At 42.0% G+C, this 18,382-nt stretch overlaps 1 long non-coding RNA gene across 1 annotated transcript in view; it reads right to left on the reverse strand.

Moving 5' to 3' along the window:
- Positions 1-18,382, reverse strand: part of LOC145652594 (uncharacterized) — a 57,091-nt gene that overhangs the window by 26,108 nt on the left and 12,601 nt on the right. The window contains exon 2 of the long non-coding RNA XR_014118855.1: positions 2,428-2,536. This is a non-coding gene — a long non-coding RNA (uncharacterized LOC145652594). The remainder of the gene's footprint in view (positions 1-2,427; positions 2,537-18,382) is intronic.

Here is an 18,382-nt window from a genome sequence, read left to right on the forward strand (position 1 = left end):
TAGCTGGTACTGAGACTAACCTACTGACCCCTAAGCCCTACTGACCCCTAACACACAGCAGCCTCAGTCTAGCACTACTGACCAAAGTCCAATCAGAGTTACCAAATCACCAAACAAAGCACAGACGTCTCTCTGTAACACTGGAACAATGACACCAAAACTCAGATTTGTTGCACATTTATTGAGCGAATATGAATTAGCAGGATATGTCTACACCATCAGAGATCCACAACAGAGACAGATCCTCACCAGGTACAGACTCAGCCACAACAATCTGGCCAAAGAAACAGGCAAAAAAAAATACAAACGATCCTGGCTGTCCAGAGTGAGAAGACTGTGCGGTCACCGAGACAGCGGGAGGTCCACGCAGAGCTTCACTTTATCCTCCATTCGCCAACATTTCACTGTAGAACTGAAGAGTACACTCCCAAAGTTTGAAACTCTGCACCAACCTAAAAAATGTACAACTTGTCCTTGGAGAAAGACACAGCAACTCTCGCTGGAAAATATGTGGCAACATGAGAGACAGTAACACACTCAACACCAGTACACCGATCACACCTTTCGCTGTGTAGCTATCTATATCCTGTGAATATATTACTGTTATTATTTAGTTTTATCTAGTTTATTATAACTTATTGTCATATTTATTTACTTTTATTACTATATTGTCACTTATTGCTATCAGAGCCATTATCATCATCATTCTTCTAAGAGCATTATTGTTATTTCCCAAGAACGTGTTGAGCTCCAAACTCCATTGGCTTTGGCACAATTCTACCTGATACGGCTGAGCTGAATTTAATTGAGCGAGAGATAGATGGACAGAGAGAGAGAGAGAGAGAGAGAGAGAGAGAGAGAGAGAGAGAGAGAGAGAGAGGAGGGATTTCTGGCTGGTCTGGCTTCTCCTGAGTGTTAATCAGAAGAATAATTGAATTATGGGCATACTGAAGGCCTACAGTGTAAGTACCACATCGCTCTAATTTCATTACTAGCCATGTAAACATGGGCATCCCCTTTGTGTGTCTGTGTGTGTGTGACAGTGTGTTTGTGTGTATCACAGAGGTCTTCTACGCAGCATTACACCTTAATATAACACCTTTGGAACAGTCTGTAACTCTACATCACTAGCGATCACATACACAAACACACACACACACATACACACGCAGGCGCATTCACACAAAGTGTTAACCAGATCAAGCTTGTTATCTAAATGCCATTCTGCACTGCCAATTTTCCATTAACACTTCATTCTTTTCACACATGAGCAACAGCACAGATCACTGTTGCCAAAACAATTATTTACAAACCTGATGATTGTTACCTTTTTGCACATAAACAAACACACAGACACACACGTACATGTGATCACACACATACGCGCGCGCACACACACACACACACACACGTACGTGATCGCACACGCACGCACGCACACACGCACACACACACACACACCCTCAAACACACACACACACACAAACACAAACACACACATAAATACACACACACGCACACAAACACAGACACACACAAAAACACAAACACACACAAATACGCACACACATGCACACACAAATACACACACACACAAACACAAACACACACAAGCACGTACAGACAAACACACCTTTCATTTTAAACCTCACAAAAGTTCAGCACACATGGAGAGAAGCTCCCATGTTCACAGCACAGATCGATTCCTAACGGTAACATACTCCATGATGGCTCATTATGCTCCTATACTGAACCTGGAGAATTTCTGACCATCATTAATCACTTCTCTCAAGCTGCGTTCAGCCAAGCTAACCCCACCATGCCAAGACATACCAAGACACCCATCACTGATACTGTAGACCCGCCTCATGCCACTGGTTCACCCCAGAACACGAGCAGGTTTATAGTCCACCTTACTACAATACACAGAATATGCTGTATAGTATTCAGGACCCAGTCTTTTAACTAATAAATTATAGCACACCTAATTTCAGAACCATTCCTGCTACTATGATATGACAACTCATTTAAGATTTAAAAACTAGGCCAAAGGAGTTCAACTCTGGACCTCAGTTCCAAAACCTTAGTTTTTGAAATAACTAGTGCTAGTGAAAATAACTAGTGAAATAACTAGTTATGTCACAGAGCATTGTTATTCAAGTCAAAACCCTCAAAGGTGAGTTACTACAGATATTCCGTTACCTCTGAGTCTGGTGTGATGACACAATGTGAGGACAAACCCAGCATCTGCAAAATCCAGGACTGGAATTTGGATTGGAAGTCTGGAGTTGAAGCTCTCTGGCCTACTGGAGGCGTTAAACAAGCAGCGAGCCCAGTAAAGCTGGCCAGCAGGCATTTGGGCAGCTGAAGCAATGGGTGGATGGACATCTAGAGCAGAGGAGGAGTAAATAGATATCAGAGACTTACTGTGTGTGGGCGTGACTGTGGGGCGTGGCCAAGGGCTGAGAGGGTCAGCGGACAGCAGGCCTGTGTGGACTGGGGGCCGCTGAAACGATGACTGTGTTTTCCACGGCCGCTGAAACACAACACAGCACAGTCACGGGTGCTGCAACACAGCAGCATTGTTACAGCTGCTGAAACACCACACACCGCGCAGTTACGGCCACTGAAACACAACACATACCACAGTCACGGCTGCTAAAACACAACAGAGCACAGTTACAGTGGCTGAAACACAACACACAGCACATGCATGGCCACTGAAACACAACACATACCACAGTCACGGCCGCTGAAACACAACAGAGCACAGTTACAGCCCCTGAAAGTCAACACAGCACAGTAACGGCCACTGAAACGCAAACACGCAGTACTGCCACTTAAACACAGCACAGCACAGTAATGGCTGCTGAAACGCAACACACAGCAGTCACTGTGAGGTCCAGTGGACAGGCAGCACACAGCAGAATTGACGCTGCCGTTATCTGTACGAGTGTGCTCTGGAAGCCACTGAACTTCTGTCTCTACTGAAATGCTTGTATATCTCCTAAACATTCGAGTGAAGCAACAGATGCACTGTGTGCACAATTATTAGGCAAGAGAGTATATTGACAATATCATCATTTCTATGCATATTTTCCAACTCCAAGCTGTATAAACTTGAATGCTTATTGGATTTAAGCATATCAGCTGATGTGTATTTGTGTAATGAGGGAGGGTGTGGCCCAAGGAGATCAAGACCCCATATCAAGGTGTGCAGAATTATTCTGCAGCTTCTTTTCCTCAGGCAAAACGGGCCAAAAAAGAGATTTAACTGACTCTGAAAAGTCAAAAATTGTGAAAAGTCTTTCAGAGGGATGCAGCACTCTTAAAACTGCTAAGATATTGTAACGTGATCACCGAACCATCAAGCATTTTGTTGCAAATATTCAAAAGGGTCGCAAGACACATGTTGAGAAAAAAGAAAAGAAAAGCGAATTAACTTCTAAAGATTTGAGAAGAATCAAACGTGAAGCGACCAGGAACCAGTTATCCTCCCGTGCTGTCATATTCCAGACCTGCAACCCACCTGGAGTGCCCAGAAGGACAAGGTGCTCAGTACTCAGAGACATGGTCAAGGTAAGGAAGGCTGAAACCCGACCACCACTGAGCTAGACACATAAGGTGAAAACCAAAGACTGGGCTAAGAAACATCAGAAGGCAGATTTTTCAAAGGTTTTATGGACTGATGAGACGAGAGTGTCTCTTGACGGACCAGATGGATGGGCCCGTGGCTGGATCGGTAACGGGCACAGAGCTCCACTTTGACTCAGACACCAGCAAGGTGGAGGTGGGGTACTGCTATGGGCTGGTATTAGTAAAGATGTGCTAGTTGGACTCAAAATCAACTCCCAAACCTACTGCCAGTTTTTAGAAGACACTTTCTTCAAGCAGTGGTACAGGATAAAGTCTGCATCTTTCAAGAAGACCATGATTTTTATGCAGGACATTACTCATCGCATGCATCGAAGTACTCCACTGTGTGGCTAACCAGTAAAGGCCTTAAAGATGAAAGAATAATGACATGCCCCCTTCCTCACCTGACCTGAACCCTGTTGAGAACTTACGGTTCCTTCTTAAACAGGAGATTTACGGTGAAGGAAAACTGTTCTCTGAACAGAGTTTGGGAGGCTGTAGTGACTGCTGCATCAGATTAAGGAACTGACAGACTCCATGAATGGAAGGCTAATGACTGTTATTGAAAAGGTCGCTGCTAATGGATTTTTATTTATTTATTTATTTAAATGTCAAAATGCTTATTTGTAAATTTTGAGTTGTTTATAATTCTCACTTTAACAAATGAAAATAAACAAGTGAGATGGGAAATTTCTGTTTTTTACTTGTTGCTTTAATAATTCTGCACACTAATAGTTGCTTTAATAATTCTGCACACTAATAGTTGCCCAATAATTCTGCACACTAATAGTTGCCCAATAATTCTGCACACTAATAGTTGCCCAATAATTCTGCACACTAATAGTTGCCCAATAATTCTGCACACTAATAGCTACCCAATAATTCTGCACACTAATAGCTACCCAATAATTCTGCACACTAATAGCTACCCAATAATTCTGCACACTAATAGCTACCCAATAATTCTGCACACTAATAGCTACCCAATAATTCTGCACACTAATAGCTACCCAATAATTCTGCACACTAATAGTTGCCCAATAATTCTGCACACTAATAGTTGCCCAATAATTCTGCACACTAATAGTTGCCCAATAATTCTGCACACTAATAGCTACCCAATAATTCTGCACACTAATAGCTACCCAATAATTCTGCACACTAATAGCTACCCAATAATTCTGCACACTAATAGCTACCCAATAATTCTGCACACTAATAGTTGCCCAATAATTCTGCACACTAATAGTTGCCCAATAATTCTGCACACTAATAGCTACCCAATAATTCTGCACACTAATAGTTGCCCAATAATTCTGCACACTAATAGCTACCCAATAATTCTGCACACTAATAGCTACCCAATAATTCTGCACACTAATAGCTACCCAATAATTCTGCACACTAATAGCTACCCAATAATTCTGCACACTAATAGTTGCCCAATAATTCTGCACACTAATAGTTGCTTTAATAATTCTGCACACTAATAGTTGCCCAATAATTCTGCACACTAATAGTTGCCCAATAATTCTGCACACTAATAGCTACCCAATAATTCTGCACACTAATAGTTGCCCAATAATTCTGCACACTAATAGTTGCCCAATAATTCTGCACACTAATAGCTACCCAATAATTCTGCACACTAATAGCTACCCAATAATTCTGCACACTAATAGTTGCCCAATAATTCTGCACACTAATAGTTGCCCAATAATTCTGCACACTAATAGCTACCCAATAATTCTGCACACTAATAGCTACCCAATAATTCTGCACACTAATAGCTACCCAATAATTCTGCACACTAATAGTTGCCAAATAATTCTGCACACTAATAGCTACCCAATAATTCTGCACACTAATAGCTACCCAATAATTCTGCACACTAATAGTTGCCCAATAATTCTGCACACTAATAGTTGCCCAATAATTCTGCACACTAATAGCTACCCAATAATTCTGCACACTAATAGCTACCCAATAATTCTGCACACTAATAGTTGCCCAATAATTCTGCACACTAATAGCTACCCAATAATTCTGCACACTAATAGCTACCCAATAATTCTGCACACTAATAGCTACCCAATAATTCTGCACACTAATAGTTGCCCAATAATTCTGCACACTAATAGTTGCCCAATAATTCTGCACACTAATAGTTGCCCAATAATTCTGCACACTAATAGCTACCCAATAATTCTGCACACTAATAGCTACCCAATAATTCTGCACACTAATAGCTACCCAATAATTCTGCACACTAATAGCTACCCAATAATTCTGCACACTAATAGCTACCCAATAATTCTGCACACTAATAGTTGCCCAATAATTCTGCACACTAATAGTTGCCCAATAATTCTGCACACTAATAGCTACCCAATAATTCTGCACACTAATAGTTGCCCAATAATTCTGCACACTAATAGCTACCCAATAATTCTGCACACTAATAGCTACCCAATAATTCTGCACACTAATAGCTACCCAATAATTCTGCACACTAATAGCTACCCAATAATTCTGCACACTAATAGTTGCCCAATAATTCTGCACACTAATAGTTGCTTTAATAATTCTGCACACTAATAGTTGCCCAATAATTCTGCACACTAATAGTTGCCCAATAATTCTGCACACTAATAGCTACCCAATAATTCTGCACACTAATAGTTGCCCAATAATTCTGCACACTAATAGTTGCCCAATAATTCTGCACACTAATAGCTACCCAATAATTCTGCACACTAATAGCTACCCAATAATTCTGCACACTAATAGTTGCCCAATAATTCTGCACACTAATAGTTGCCCAATAATTCTGCACACTAATAGCTACCCAATAATTCTGCACACTAATAGCTACCCAATAATTCTGCACACTAATAGCTACCCAATAATTCTGCACACTAATAGCTACCCAATAATTCTGCACACTAATAGTTGCCCAATAATTCTGCACACTAATAGCTACCCAATAATTCTGCACACTAATAGCTACCCAATAATTCTGCACACTAATAGCTACCCAATAATTCTGCACACTAATAGCTGCCCAATAATTCTGCACACTAATAGCTACCCAATAATTCTGCACACTAATAGCTACCCAATAATTCTGCACACTAATAGCTACCCAATAATTCTGCACACTAATAGTTGCCCAATAATTCTGCACACTAATAGCTGCCCAATAATTCTGCACACTAATAGCTACCCAATAATTCTGCACACTAATAGCTACCCAATAATTCTGCACACTAATAGCTGCCCAATAATTCTGCACACTAATAGCTACCCAATAATTCTGCACACTAATAGCTGCCCAATAATTCTGCACACTAATAGCTACCCAATAATTCTGCACACTAATAGCTACCCAATAATTCTGCACACTAATAGTTGCCCAATAATTCTGCACACTAATAGTTGCCCAATAATTCTGCACACTAATAGCTACCCAATAATTCTGCACACTAATAGCTACCCAATAATTCTGCACACTAATAGCTGCCCAATAATTCTGCACACTAATAGCTGCCCAATAATTCTGCACACTAATAGTTGCCCAATAATTCTGCACACTAATAGCTACCCAATAATTCTGCACACTAATAGCTACCCAATAATTCTGCACACTAATAGCTGCCCAATAATTCTGCACACTAATAGCTGCCCAATAATTCTGCACACTAATAGTTGCCCAATAATTCTGCACACTAATAGCTACCCAATAATTCTGCACACTAATAGCTACCCAATAATTCTGCACACTAATAGCTGCCCAATAATTCTGCACACTAATAGCTACCCAATAATTCTGCACACTAATAGCTACCCAATAATTCTGCACACTAATAGCTACCCAATAATTCTGCACACTAATAGCTACCCAATAATTCTGCACACTAATAGTTGCCCAATAATTCTGCACACTAATAGCTACCCAATAATTCTGCACACTAATAGTTGCCCAATAATTCTGCACACTAATAGCTACCCAATAATTCTGCACACTAATAGCTACCCAATAATTCTGCACACTAATAGTTGCCCAATAATTCTGCACACTAATAGTTGCTTTAATAATTCTGCACACTAATAGCTACCCAATAATTCTGCACACTAATAGCTACCCAATAATTCTGCACACTAATAGTTGCCCAATAATTCTGCACACTAATAGCTACCCAATAATTCTGCACACTAATAGCTGCCCAATAATTCTGCACACTAATAGCTGCCCAATAATTCTGCACACTAATAGCTGCCCAATAATTCTGCACACTAATAGCTACCCAATAATTCTGCACACTAATAGCTGCCCAATAATTCTGCACACTAATAGCTGCCCAATAATTCTGCACACTAATAGCTGCCCAATAATTCTGCACACTAATAGTTGCCCAATAATTCTGCACACTAATAGCTACCCAATAATTCTGCACACTAATAGCTGCCCAATAATTCTGCACACTAATAGCTACCCAATAATTCTGCACACTAATAGTTGCCCAATAATTCTGCACACTAATAGTTGCCCAATAATTCTGCACACTAATAGTTGCCCAATAATTCTGCACACTAATAGCTGCCCAATAATTCTGCACACTAATAGCTACCCAATAATTCTGCACACTAATAGCTGCCCAATAATTCTGCACACTAATAGCTACCCAATAATTCTGCACACTAATAGCTGCCCAATAATTCTGCACACTAATAGCTACCCAATAATTCTGCACACTAATAGCTACCCAATAAATCTGCACACTAATAGTTGCCCAATAATTCTGCACACTAATAGTTGCCCAATAATTCTGCACACTAATAGCTACCCAATAATTCTGCACACTAATAGCTACCCAATAATTCTGCACACTAATAGCTGCCCAATAATTCTGCACACTAATAGCTGCCCAATAATTCTGCACACTAATAGTTGCCCAATAATTCTGCACACTAATAGCTACCCAATAATTCTGCACACTAATAGCTACCCAATAATTCTGCACACTAATAGCTGCCCAATAATTCTGCACACTAATAGCTGCCCAATAATTCTGCACACTAATAGTTGCCCAATAATTCTGCACACTAATAGCTACCCAATAATTCTGCACACTAATAGCTACCCAATAATTCTGCACACTAATAGCTGCCCAATAATTCTGCACACTAATAGCTACCCAATAATTCTGCACACTAATAGCTACCCAATAATTCTGCACACTAATAGCTACCCAATAATTCTGCACACTAATAGCTACCCAATAATTCTGCACACAAATAGTTGCCCAATAATTCTGCACACTAATAGCTACCCAATAATTCTGCACACTAATAGTTGCCCAATAATTCTGCACACTAATAGCTACCCAATAATTCTGCACACTAATAGCTACCCAATAATTCTGCACACTAATAGCTACCCAATAATTCTGCACACTAATAGTTGCCCAATAATTCTGCACACTAATAGTTGCTTTAATAATTCTGCACACTAATAGCTACCCAATAATTCTGCACACTAATAGCTACCCAATAATTCTGCACACTAATAGTTGCCCAATAATTCTGCACACTAATAGCTACCCAATAATTCTGCACACTAATAGCTGCCCAATAATTCTGCACACTAATAGCTGCCCAATAATTCTGCACACTAATAGCTGCCCAATAATTCTGCACACTAACAGCTACCCAATAATTCTGCACACTAATAGCTGCCCAATAATTCTGCACACTAATAGCTGCCCAATAATTCTGCACACTAATAGCTACCCAATAATTCTGCACACTAATAGCTGCCCAATAATTCTGCACACTAATAGCTGCCCAATAATTCTGCACACTAATAGCTACCCAATAATTCTGCACACTAATAGTTGCCCAATAATTCTGCACACTAATAGCTACCCAATAATTCTGCACACTAATAGTTGCCCAATAATTCTGCACACTAATAGCTACCCAATAATTCTGCACACTAATAGCTGCCCAATAATTCTGCACACTAATAGCTACCCAATAATTCTGCACACTAATAGTTGCCCAATAATTCTGCACACTAATAGTTGCCCAATAATTCTGCACACTAATAGCTGCCCAATAATTCTGCACACTAATAGCTACCCAATAATTCTGCACACTAATAGCTACCCAATAATTCTGCACACTAATAGCTACCCAATAATTCTGCACACTAATAGTTGCCCAATAATTCTGCACACTAATAGCTACCCAATAATTCTGCACACTAATAGTTGCCCAATAATTCTGCACACTAATAGCTACCCAATAATTCTGCACACTAATAGCTGCCCAATAATTCTGCACACTAATAGCTACCCAATAATTCTGCACACTAATAGTTGCCCAATAATTCTGCACACTAATAGTTGCCCAATAATTCTGCACACTAATAGTTGCCCAATAATTCTGCACACTAATAGCTGCCCAATAATTCTGCACACTAATAGCTACCCAATAATTCTGCACACTAATAGTTGCCCAATAATTCTGCACACTAATAGCTACCCAATAATTCTGCACACTAATAGCTGCCCAATAATTCTGCACACACAGATATTCTAAGAAAGCCAAAACTGTACTTTTCCTTTCTTAAATATTCAGGTTTGAGGTTTAACATTTTGGATTGACCGAGAGCACTGTAGTTGGCCAATAATAAAATGAATCCTCAAAAATACAACTTGCTTAATAATTGTGCAAACAGTGTGTGTGCTTATCAGTGTCTTTGTGATTATATGAGCTCTGTGTGTGTGTTGTTTTAGCTATATGTGTGTGTGCATTTTTTGATATGTGAGTTTGGTGTATCGTGTGTAATTTCATATGTGTGCTGTGTGTGTAATTTCCAAGCTCTTTGTATACACGTGTGTGTGTGTGTGTGTGTGTGTGTGTGTGTGTGTGTGTGCTCTCAGCAGGTTTTGTGGTGCAGGACCCAGACAAAGGTGAAACCCCACCCCATCACCCCAAACCTTAATACTGTTCACCATATTTAACACAAAGAACAGGGAATCCCCTGTCAGTACATTGTCTGCAGTTCTTTAGCGCATTGACACCTTTTGCGAAATGTAACTTTTTATAATAAATGTGTGTGTATTTATGGTGGTAAATGATAAAATAGATGAATAATACATATGCCTTTCGAAACCCCCCCCCCAACATTTCATAGTCTACGCGAGTTGTCTGCGATTTTCCGCAAATTTCGATTTAATTAATGACGGCAAACTCACACATAATCGAATCCAGGAAAGATAAACTTGTGAGAGTTTGATGATATATTATCTTGTTTGAATATACTGTTAACACCTTACTGGCTTGTTAGCTGCCATTACATTCTTTTTGATGTTTAATTATTAGAATTATTATTGTTGTTGCCATTATGTTTATGTTGATTATTATGCTCTGAAACTATTTCAATCCCCAGTGCTTTGGCAGTGTCAAGGTCCATCTGTGTGTTTGTGTTGAGTGCAGGGGGTGTTTACAATGTGTGTGAACCCTTTTATTGCTCCAGTACTGACCACTGCAGTACGGTTTGACTGGGACAGATGGCTTCAGGGTACAAATCAAGTGTGTGAATACACACTTTACCAGCACGCATTGTACCCCTCACAGGCAAAAGCAAAGGCTAATCAATGTGTGTGTGTGTGTGTGTGTGTGTGTGTGTGTGTGTGTGTGTGTGTGTGTGTGTGTGTGAGTGTGAGTGTGTGTGTGGTTAAGGTCAAAATATATATGTGTCATATAAGTTAAAGTTAACACCTGTTGATTGCACCTCATTAACCAACAGCAATAAGAAACCCAATCCCACACGTACAAAGCCAGTGGGCACATCTGTATTGTACTGTTTGCAGACATATTGATATGACTTCAGTGGGGGGGAGAGAGAGAGAGAGAGAGAGAGAGAGAGAGAGAGAGAGAGAGAGAGAGAGAGAGAGAGAGAGAGAGAAGGAGCACACATGATACCAGATGCTTGACTTGGGCTGTGCTCTCTGTCTCCATGGCATTAAATCTTAATGTTGTTCATGAATTTCAGCCAGAGCCACATGATAATTCTCAAGCATTCGGCATGCACGCTTAAACTCGTTAGTATTCGGCATGCGCACCAACTCTAGCCACACTACTGGAGGCAAGCACCCCGTTCGTTTAGAGCATAACGCCCACCCCCATGCAACTTTGCTAGTCTTTACAAACCGTTTCAACAGATCGTGTGAGGAACAATAGTATTAAAAAGTATTCAGACAAAGTTCACGTCAGCAGTTCGGTTGAACTGATCTAGTGCAGAAGCCATAAGCGTGTCCCCACACACGCACTCATCCATGGAGCAGGTTCTTGGAGAATCAAAGTCAAACCTTCCTAAAGGACACCAGTTCACCTCACACACCTGCAGGAGGCGGTTCCCTCAGCCATCGCCTAAGAGCCTAAGACAAGAAAACGCCTGTGTATGTTTAATGACTAGACACAAACAAGCCACAGAGAGCCTGGCACAGTCTGAACCTGCTGTGCGTGTTGGCTCTGCTGTAGTTTGCAGTTAGCCTGCTAACATGCTAGCCTGGATTTTCTGGACTGTAGAGAGCAGAGGAACAATTGCAGCGTTTACTAATTCATGGCCTCAGTCAAGTGGAACCAGGGAGTGGCTTTGTGTCAGAAACAGGCCTGGGAAACACTACACTGTGGACACAAACTCAACAAGGCAAGACCTATTCTGCACATCTAAAATTAGCCTAGTGTGTGGATGGTTTGGGGGATGGGGGGTTTGCTCTATTAGCTACATTTGCAAAATCATGCATGTTTTATTGCTCTTTTGCTGTGCGTGTGGGCGTTTGTGTAATTGTGTGCTGTCTCAGAAGGAAACCCTGCCCTCTGTGAATCTATATCACTAATGTCTACAGGCTTTGGGTCCAGTAGAGCAAACAACAGCTGAGCTACCCACGAGTCAAATGCCACTGAATCAAACACAAGGTCACTTTTGTGTGTGGGCACGCGCTTGCATGCATGTGCGTGTGTGTGTGTGTGTCATTGTTAGGGCAACGCAGTGTGGACCCAATATCAAATTTCCAATATAATACTGTATGTGGGAATTTCAGTATCACCAGTGATATGACAAAGCAGAACTGAGAACGCTTAATATTTCCATGCAGCGCTGTTAAGGAGCAAAGCTGAAGTCAAAGAAACTACAATCTCCCACACTGTGTGGATTTGTCAGAATTCTCATCATAAAAACCTGTGTTTGGTGCGAACATGCTTCTTATTATGCATATCACGCCCAACATATCATAGACCATTACTACACTGCTTCTAGACCAGCGTCTCAGGCAGTCCTACTCTCTCTATGCGTGTATGTGCAGGTGAGAGAATGTAATATCAAGCTCTCGTATGGCTGGCAGTGGCGATAACCTTGAGCTCTCAGAGGAACGTCTCCTCGGGGAGGATTTGCTCCAGGCTTGTTCTCAGATGGGTGAGGGGTCGCGTGTTACACAGCCTCTGGTCTCCAAAGAGAGCCCTGCTTTAAAGGTATTTATAGTACTAACTGTCCCCAGCTGCACGGTCCCACCAATCACAGGGAGGCATTTAGCCCCGCCGCTCCATTAACATACTCCCTCCCCAGCTAGCCCCTCCCCCCTAAATACACCCTCTCCATAGTATGCTTGTGTCTGTAACGCAAATGGACATCTGGATACAGACTGTCCTCGCTGGCCAGAAAGGAAAGGACCACTGGAGGGCATAACAAGAACAAAACCCAATAATTTATGCCAGAGCTTCCGTAAAACATTTGAAATGTGGGTTTTTTGTTTTTTTTTTTGGTTTTTTTTTAGTATTTCACATTGACAAACTACTGATGCCATTAGAAGGAAGTGCACCAGTGGAGAACCCACCTTACTGCCTCTACAGAGGGCCAGTGAGTGAGCCACGCAAACACACTCACACCAACTGCGCTGCGCAAGCTGGGGGGTTTTATTCGTGGCATTTTATGATGTCAAATGTGACTGAAGCTGCCACCTTAAAAATCTCAGAGATGTCAGCTCTTTGTGGTGAAATCCTGGCCATAGCGTAGCTCAACATGATGCTGTGAAAAGAGCACACTGACCTGAATTACGAAAGGAAAAAAGGCAGAACTAGGGAGAGGAAGAAAGGAGAGAGAGAGAGAGAGAGAGAGAGAGAGAGAGAGAGAATATACCTACTTTTTTATAATTATTGTTTTATGTGTGTGATAGTTGATGGTTTGGCAATACAAGAGAGTGAGAGAAAGAGATAGGAGATATAGAGTGAGAGAGAGTGTGTGTGAGAGTGAGAGAGTGAGAGTGAGTGATATAGAGACTGCGGGGTCCAACATGGCTGTATTTGTTTCTGTTGACCAGTCAGAGCAATAACTCAGCCTTGTCCTTCCCAGAACTACTTCATCACAAAGAGCTGCTCTTTCATGACAACTTCCTGTCCTACACCAAGACAGGAAAGAAAAGGACATGTCCTGTCCAATCGGTTCGCATCCTGTCTATCAAGGAGAAGACACTGTCAGTCTCGTCCTATTCTTGGACACTTGCCCTGCGTCTTTTCATTAAGTGCGACTTTCTTAACATCTTACGCGTGCGTGCGTGCGTGCGTGAATGCTCTGCGGTGTCTCATCTGTTTCCTGCACATCCTTCCTAGCACGCAGCACTATTTAATACCGTCCTCTCGCCCCTCCGTCAGTATTAATGAGCGTGTTGGGCTCTACGTGAATCTGGCCGCGCTCCGGTCCGCTCGTTCGTCCGCGGTTCGTTCCTGGTGCGCTGGCACGTCGAGGGCTCGCCACAGCCGGCCGTTAAACGCGTCATTTTTTTTCTTTTCCCTCCCGAAACTCTGCAGGCTTGGAGGCTGTCAGTTTATCACGCGGATGCGCTCGTCTCATGTTTTTCTATTCCCATCATGAGGGCAAGGTCCTTTAAATTTCGCCCATTACAACTATGCTATTCCATTGGCCTTCGCTAACACCGGCGTGCTGGCAGGCAGAGATGGCGTGCAAAAAAAAACAAAAAACCCAAAACAAAACCGGCACTAGCGGGAAGGCAGCAGAAGCACGCAGATGAACTGGACTGTGGGGGAGAGGATACACAGCCTTGGCAAGGACACACGACGGAGACAAAGTAGAAAATAAACGCGCCGAGGAGAAAACAGGGGTCGCTCACTGACTAACAACTTCCTCATCCCCCAACGAGGACAAGACCTGGAGGAGAACCGGGATAAAAAAAATTTTTAAAAAAGAAATCATTTCAGCACGAAAGAGAAAGAGAAACACTTATCCACAGGCACAGAGGGACAATATTTATTCTGACATAATGATGTGTGAAATGAAATTGATTAGAGCAGCTGGGAGAAGCAGTTAGCCCTGAGGATGAAAAGATGGGCTTTTAATCGCAAATTCCTTGCTGTGTGCTGACCACCTCTGGTACTGCCAGCAGAGCAAAACTCCTCGGCCTGTCTCAGGAAAGATGCTACTGTGTGCTCTGTAATTCTCCCACTCAGAGGAGATTAGAGCATCAAGATACCTTGTTTGGTGTAGGTTTGGTCTATGTTTACATGTTCTACCTGGAATGAAACTTTCTGGAACAAAAACAAAAACTTCCTATCAGGTTGAACTGTTGTTGTGTTTTTCTGCAGGTCTGTGGCCCAGGTTTCGCCCACGCCTCAGATTTGACACGTGACAGAAGAAGATTCTCTGAGGTATTGCATGTACACCACCGGACTGATTCATTCCCGAGCAGTACTGGTGCACTGTCTGTAAGGTTCTGCGCAGGATTATATGTAATCTGCAACAATTTTTAATATGACATTGATTGAAAAGTAGCCGTTAATAATTAAGTCAGAGTGAAAAGTGTCAGATTCTAGATAAATGCCGAAGTTCATTAGCTATTTCGCTTCCTTAGTGGCATGGGCACTGCAGTGGCACCTCGAGCTGTGTGTGTGTGGGGGGGGATTGTGCCCCAGAATTTTGCACTATTCCGATTGCTCCTGATGCCTCCTGATGTTTGTACTTTACTCAACTTGCACACACATTCATTACTATATGGTTTGTGAGTTCCAATTTACTCCAAGTCAAAACTAAAACCTGGAGCTCAGAAGACAGATAGGTACAGAACTTCAAACCTTTGATGAAGACTAAGTGGTACAGGATAAGAGTAAAGTAAATACTGCAAGTACAGGATGTCATGCTTGTTAGAACTTTTCAACGTGTGGGGCTAATGACACCTTTTGGGTTCTCATACCTTTAATTTAGAATTCATTTGCCTGCTTTTAAACCACGATAATGAAAACTAAACCATTTCACAAATAAACCTTTACCCCTGTGGGCTCGGGGGGTATTCTCTATTGTAATTAATATGTGGCTGTCTGTATATAGGATTATATCTTCTGTTTTAATTAACGTAATAACACAGCATGTTTTTTCACATCTCCAGTGACGTGTTAGACCGCAGCATCTGGGCAGGCTGGACTGCATCATTTGTTATTGAAGTAATTTGAGTTCTCTGATTACACCTAATACCACGGGAGCTGTTCCTCAATAGCAGGTCGTCTGTGTCTGACTGCGAAAGGATTCAGAGATAATCTCTGACGACTGCATGTCTGAAACGGCTCTTTCCAACATGCTCCCCTACAGCGTCACCACACCGAGGCTGGCAGCATCTGAATGAGGCGACCACAGCATATGGTGTTCGTCCAGACTCGAGCATGGAGGAGCCGAACGGAGCAAAGGGCATGTGCCGAAACACCGGAGAGGCGTGAGCCGCTTTCCATTACAGCGCAGATCCACGGGATCACACCCCCACACACAAACGCATGACAAATGAGCTTATTCACTCACAAATGCATACATGCACAGACATACACACACACACAGACAGGAATGGTGGTACATATAAAAGTCTGGGCCAGCACACCAGCAGAGAGCAATTTAAATGCATAAGTCACCAACCTGCTGCTCACAGTGGGTCTTTCATCTCTGTACCAGCAAAACAGTGCAGCTATACAAACAAAGCAGCCGAAACAGGCCAACAATCATTTCATTTTGCAGAGCGCAAGTTCACGTAGCTCTCTGGACACTGAACAGTGCTCTGCTCTGGCTGTCCTCTGTGGCAGGAGAGTAGAGGGCAGTTTATTTTGGTTTGGACTTTCAGAGAAGGTAGGGTCTCCTGCAGTGGAGTTAACGTTGCATTTCTTCCAAGCACCCATAACACTTCTTCACTGTAGGCTCCTTGTGATAAGTGCTCAGTCCACCCACATATATTAGATCACCACCCATTAGGGTCAGCACCACCCACCTGAAGCTTAATAACACCCATGAGTCCCACCAAACTACACACAACTCACAGCCATCAATCTCAGCCTGAATTCAAACAACACCCATTATTCTCAACTCCACCCACCTAAACCCGACCAAGACACCTGTCAGTCACAGCCCTGCCCACTTACACCATAGCAACATCCATCAGTCTCAGTCCCGCCCTAAATGCAATAAGGCATCGACCAGTCAAAGCTGTGGTAACTTTCAGATTATGTAAAGGCGTCTCGAAGCAGCAGCCTTTGAGATCACACAGTCATATATGCATATGAGGGAGGACTGTACATTTTGTGTTCTTGAAACTCTCGACACTTCAGACTCTGGAATTGGACAGATTGTTGGCTCTTTGGTTTTTGCATTAAGTGGTAAGGTGGTGGCAGCAGAGATGATGAAGTCCAAAAAAGGTTCTGTACAGGCACTTTATTTCATGTGTGAAAAACAGGTCACACTGCTAGTGGGTCCACTTTATCTTTGCTTAGCTCCCCATCTAGGTTAACTCCTGCCATCTTCATATATATATCCCCACCCGCCTTCCTCCGGGCAGTCTTTTTCCTTCAAGCTCGGATCCTTCACCAGAGGCCTGGGAGCTTGAGGGTCCTGTGTACTGTCTTAACTTTTCCCAGAACTGCACTCTTCTGGATGGAGATCTCAAATGTAGTTCCTGGGATTTGCTGGCGGCAATACCACAGTTTCGGGGGGGTATATAAACTTATGACACTTATGTGGTAAACATGATCCCTGTTCCGTGTTAACCTGGCCCAGTTCCTGAGCTCATTCAGTTGAAGTGGTGCTGGAGTCGTGCGTGCGTGTGTGCATGTGGGAACAGAGCTAATATGACAACCCTACAGGACCAGAACCACAGGCGGAACAGCACTCACTTGGATTCAAATCTTCTCTGGCCTGAAACTACAGCAAGACCTAAAATGACAGACTCCACAGAAGACGCAGAATCCATGTAGGGCAAAGGTCAAGAATTTATCATTACAAAAGGTCAAAGATCAAAAACTCACAAACCAGTGTTTTTCAGTTCATGATATGTATCCCACCAGCCATCTTTTCTTTAGCAATAACAGCATTCTTTTCATAGAATGGACCTTTCACTGAGTACTGAGTATATATCCACATAAATTCTACATTTAGACTATTATTATGCTCATTATGCAAATTGTTCTAAGAACTTCCTGAATTCTTTTACATTTATTATCTGCATTTGCATAGGGGCAAACCATACACAATTAAATGATTCAAATTTGACGTGCAAGGCATTAATTTGATATTTGCTGATTTTATGTAATTATGATATGATGTGACCTGATTCTTCTCAAAAACATAATAACATGGTCGATACATCGAGCAAACAAATTTTGAATTTAAAATGCACAGTTAACCCAGGTTGGAATC

Source organism: Electrophorus electricus, chromosome 20 (assembly GCF_041902795.1).
Source record: "Electrophorus electricus isolate QZ-2024a chromosome 20, ASM4190279v1, whole genome shotgun sequence".
In the NCBI taxonomy this organism is placed as follows: domain Eukaryota; kingdom Metazoa; phylum Chordata; class Actinopteri; order Gymnotiformes; family Gymnotidae; genus Electrophorus; species Electrophorus electricus.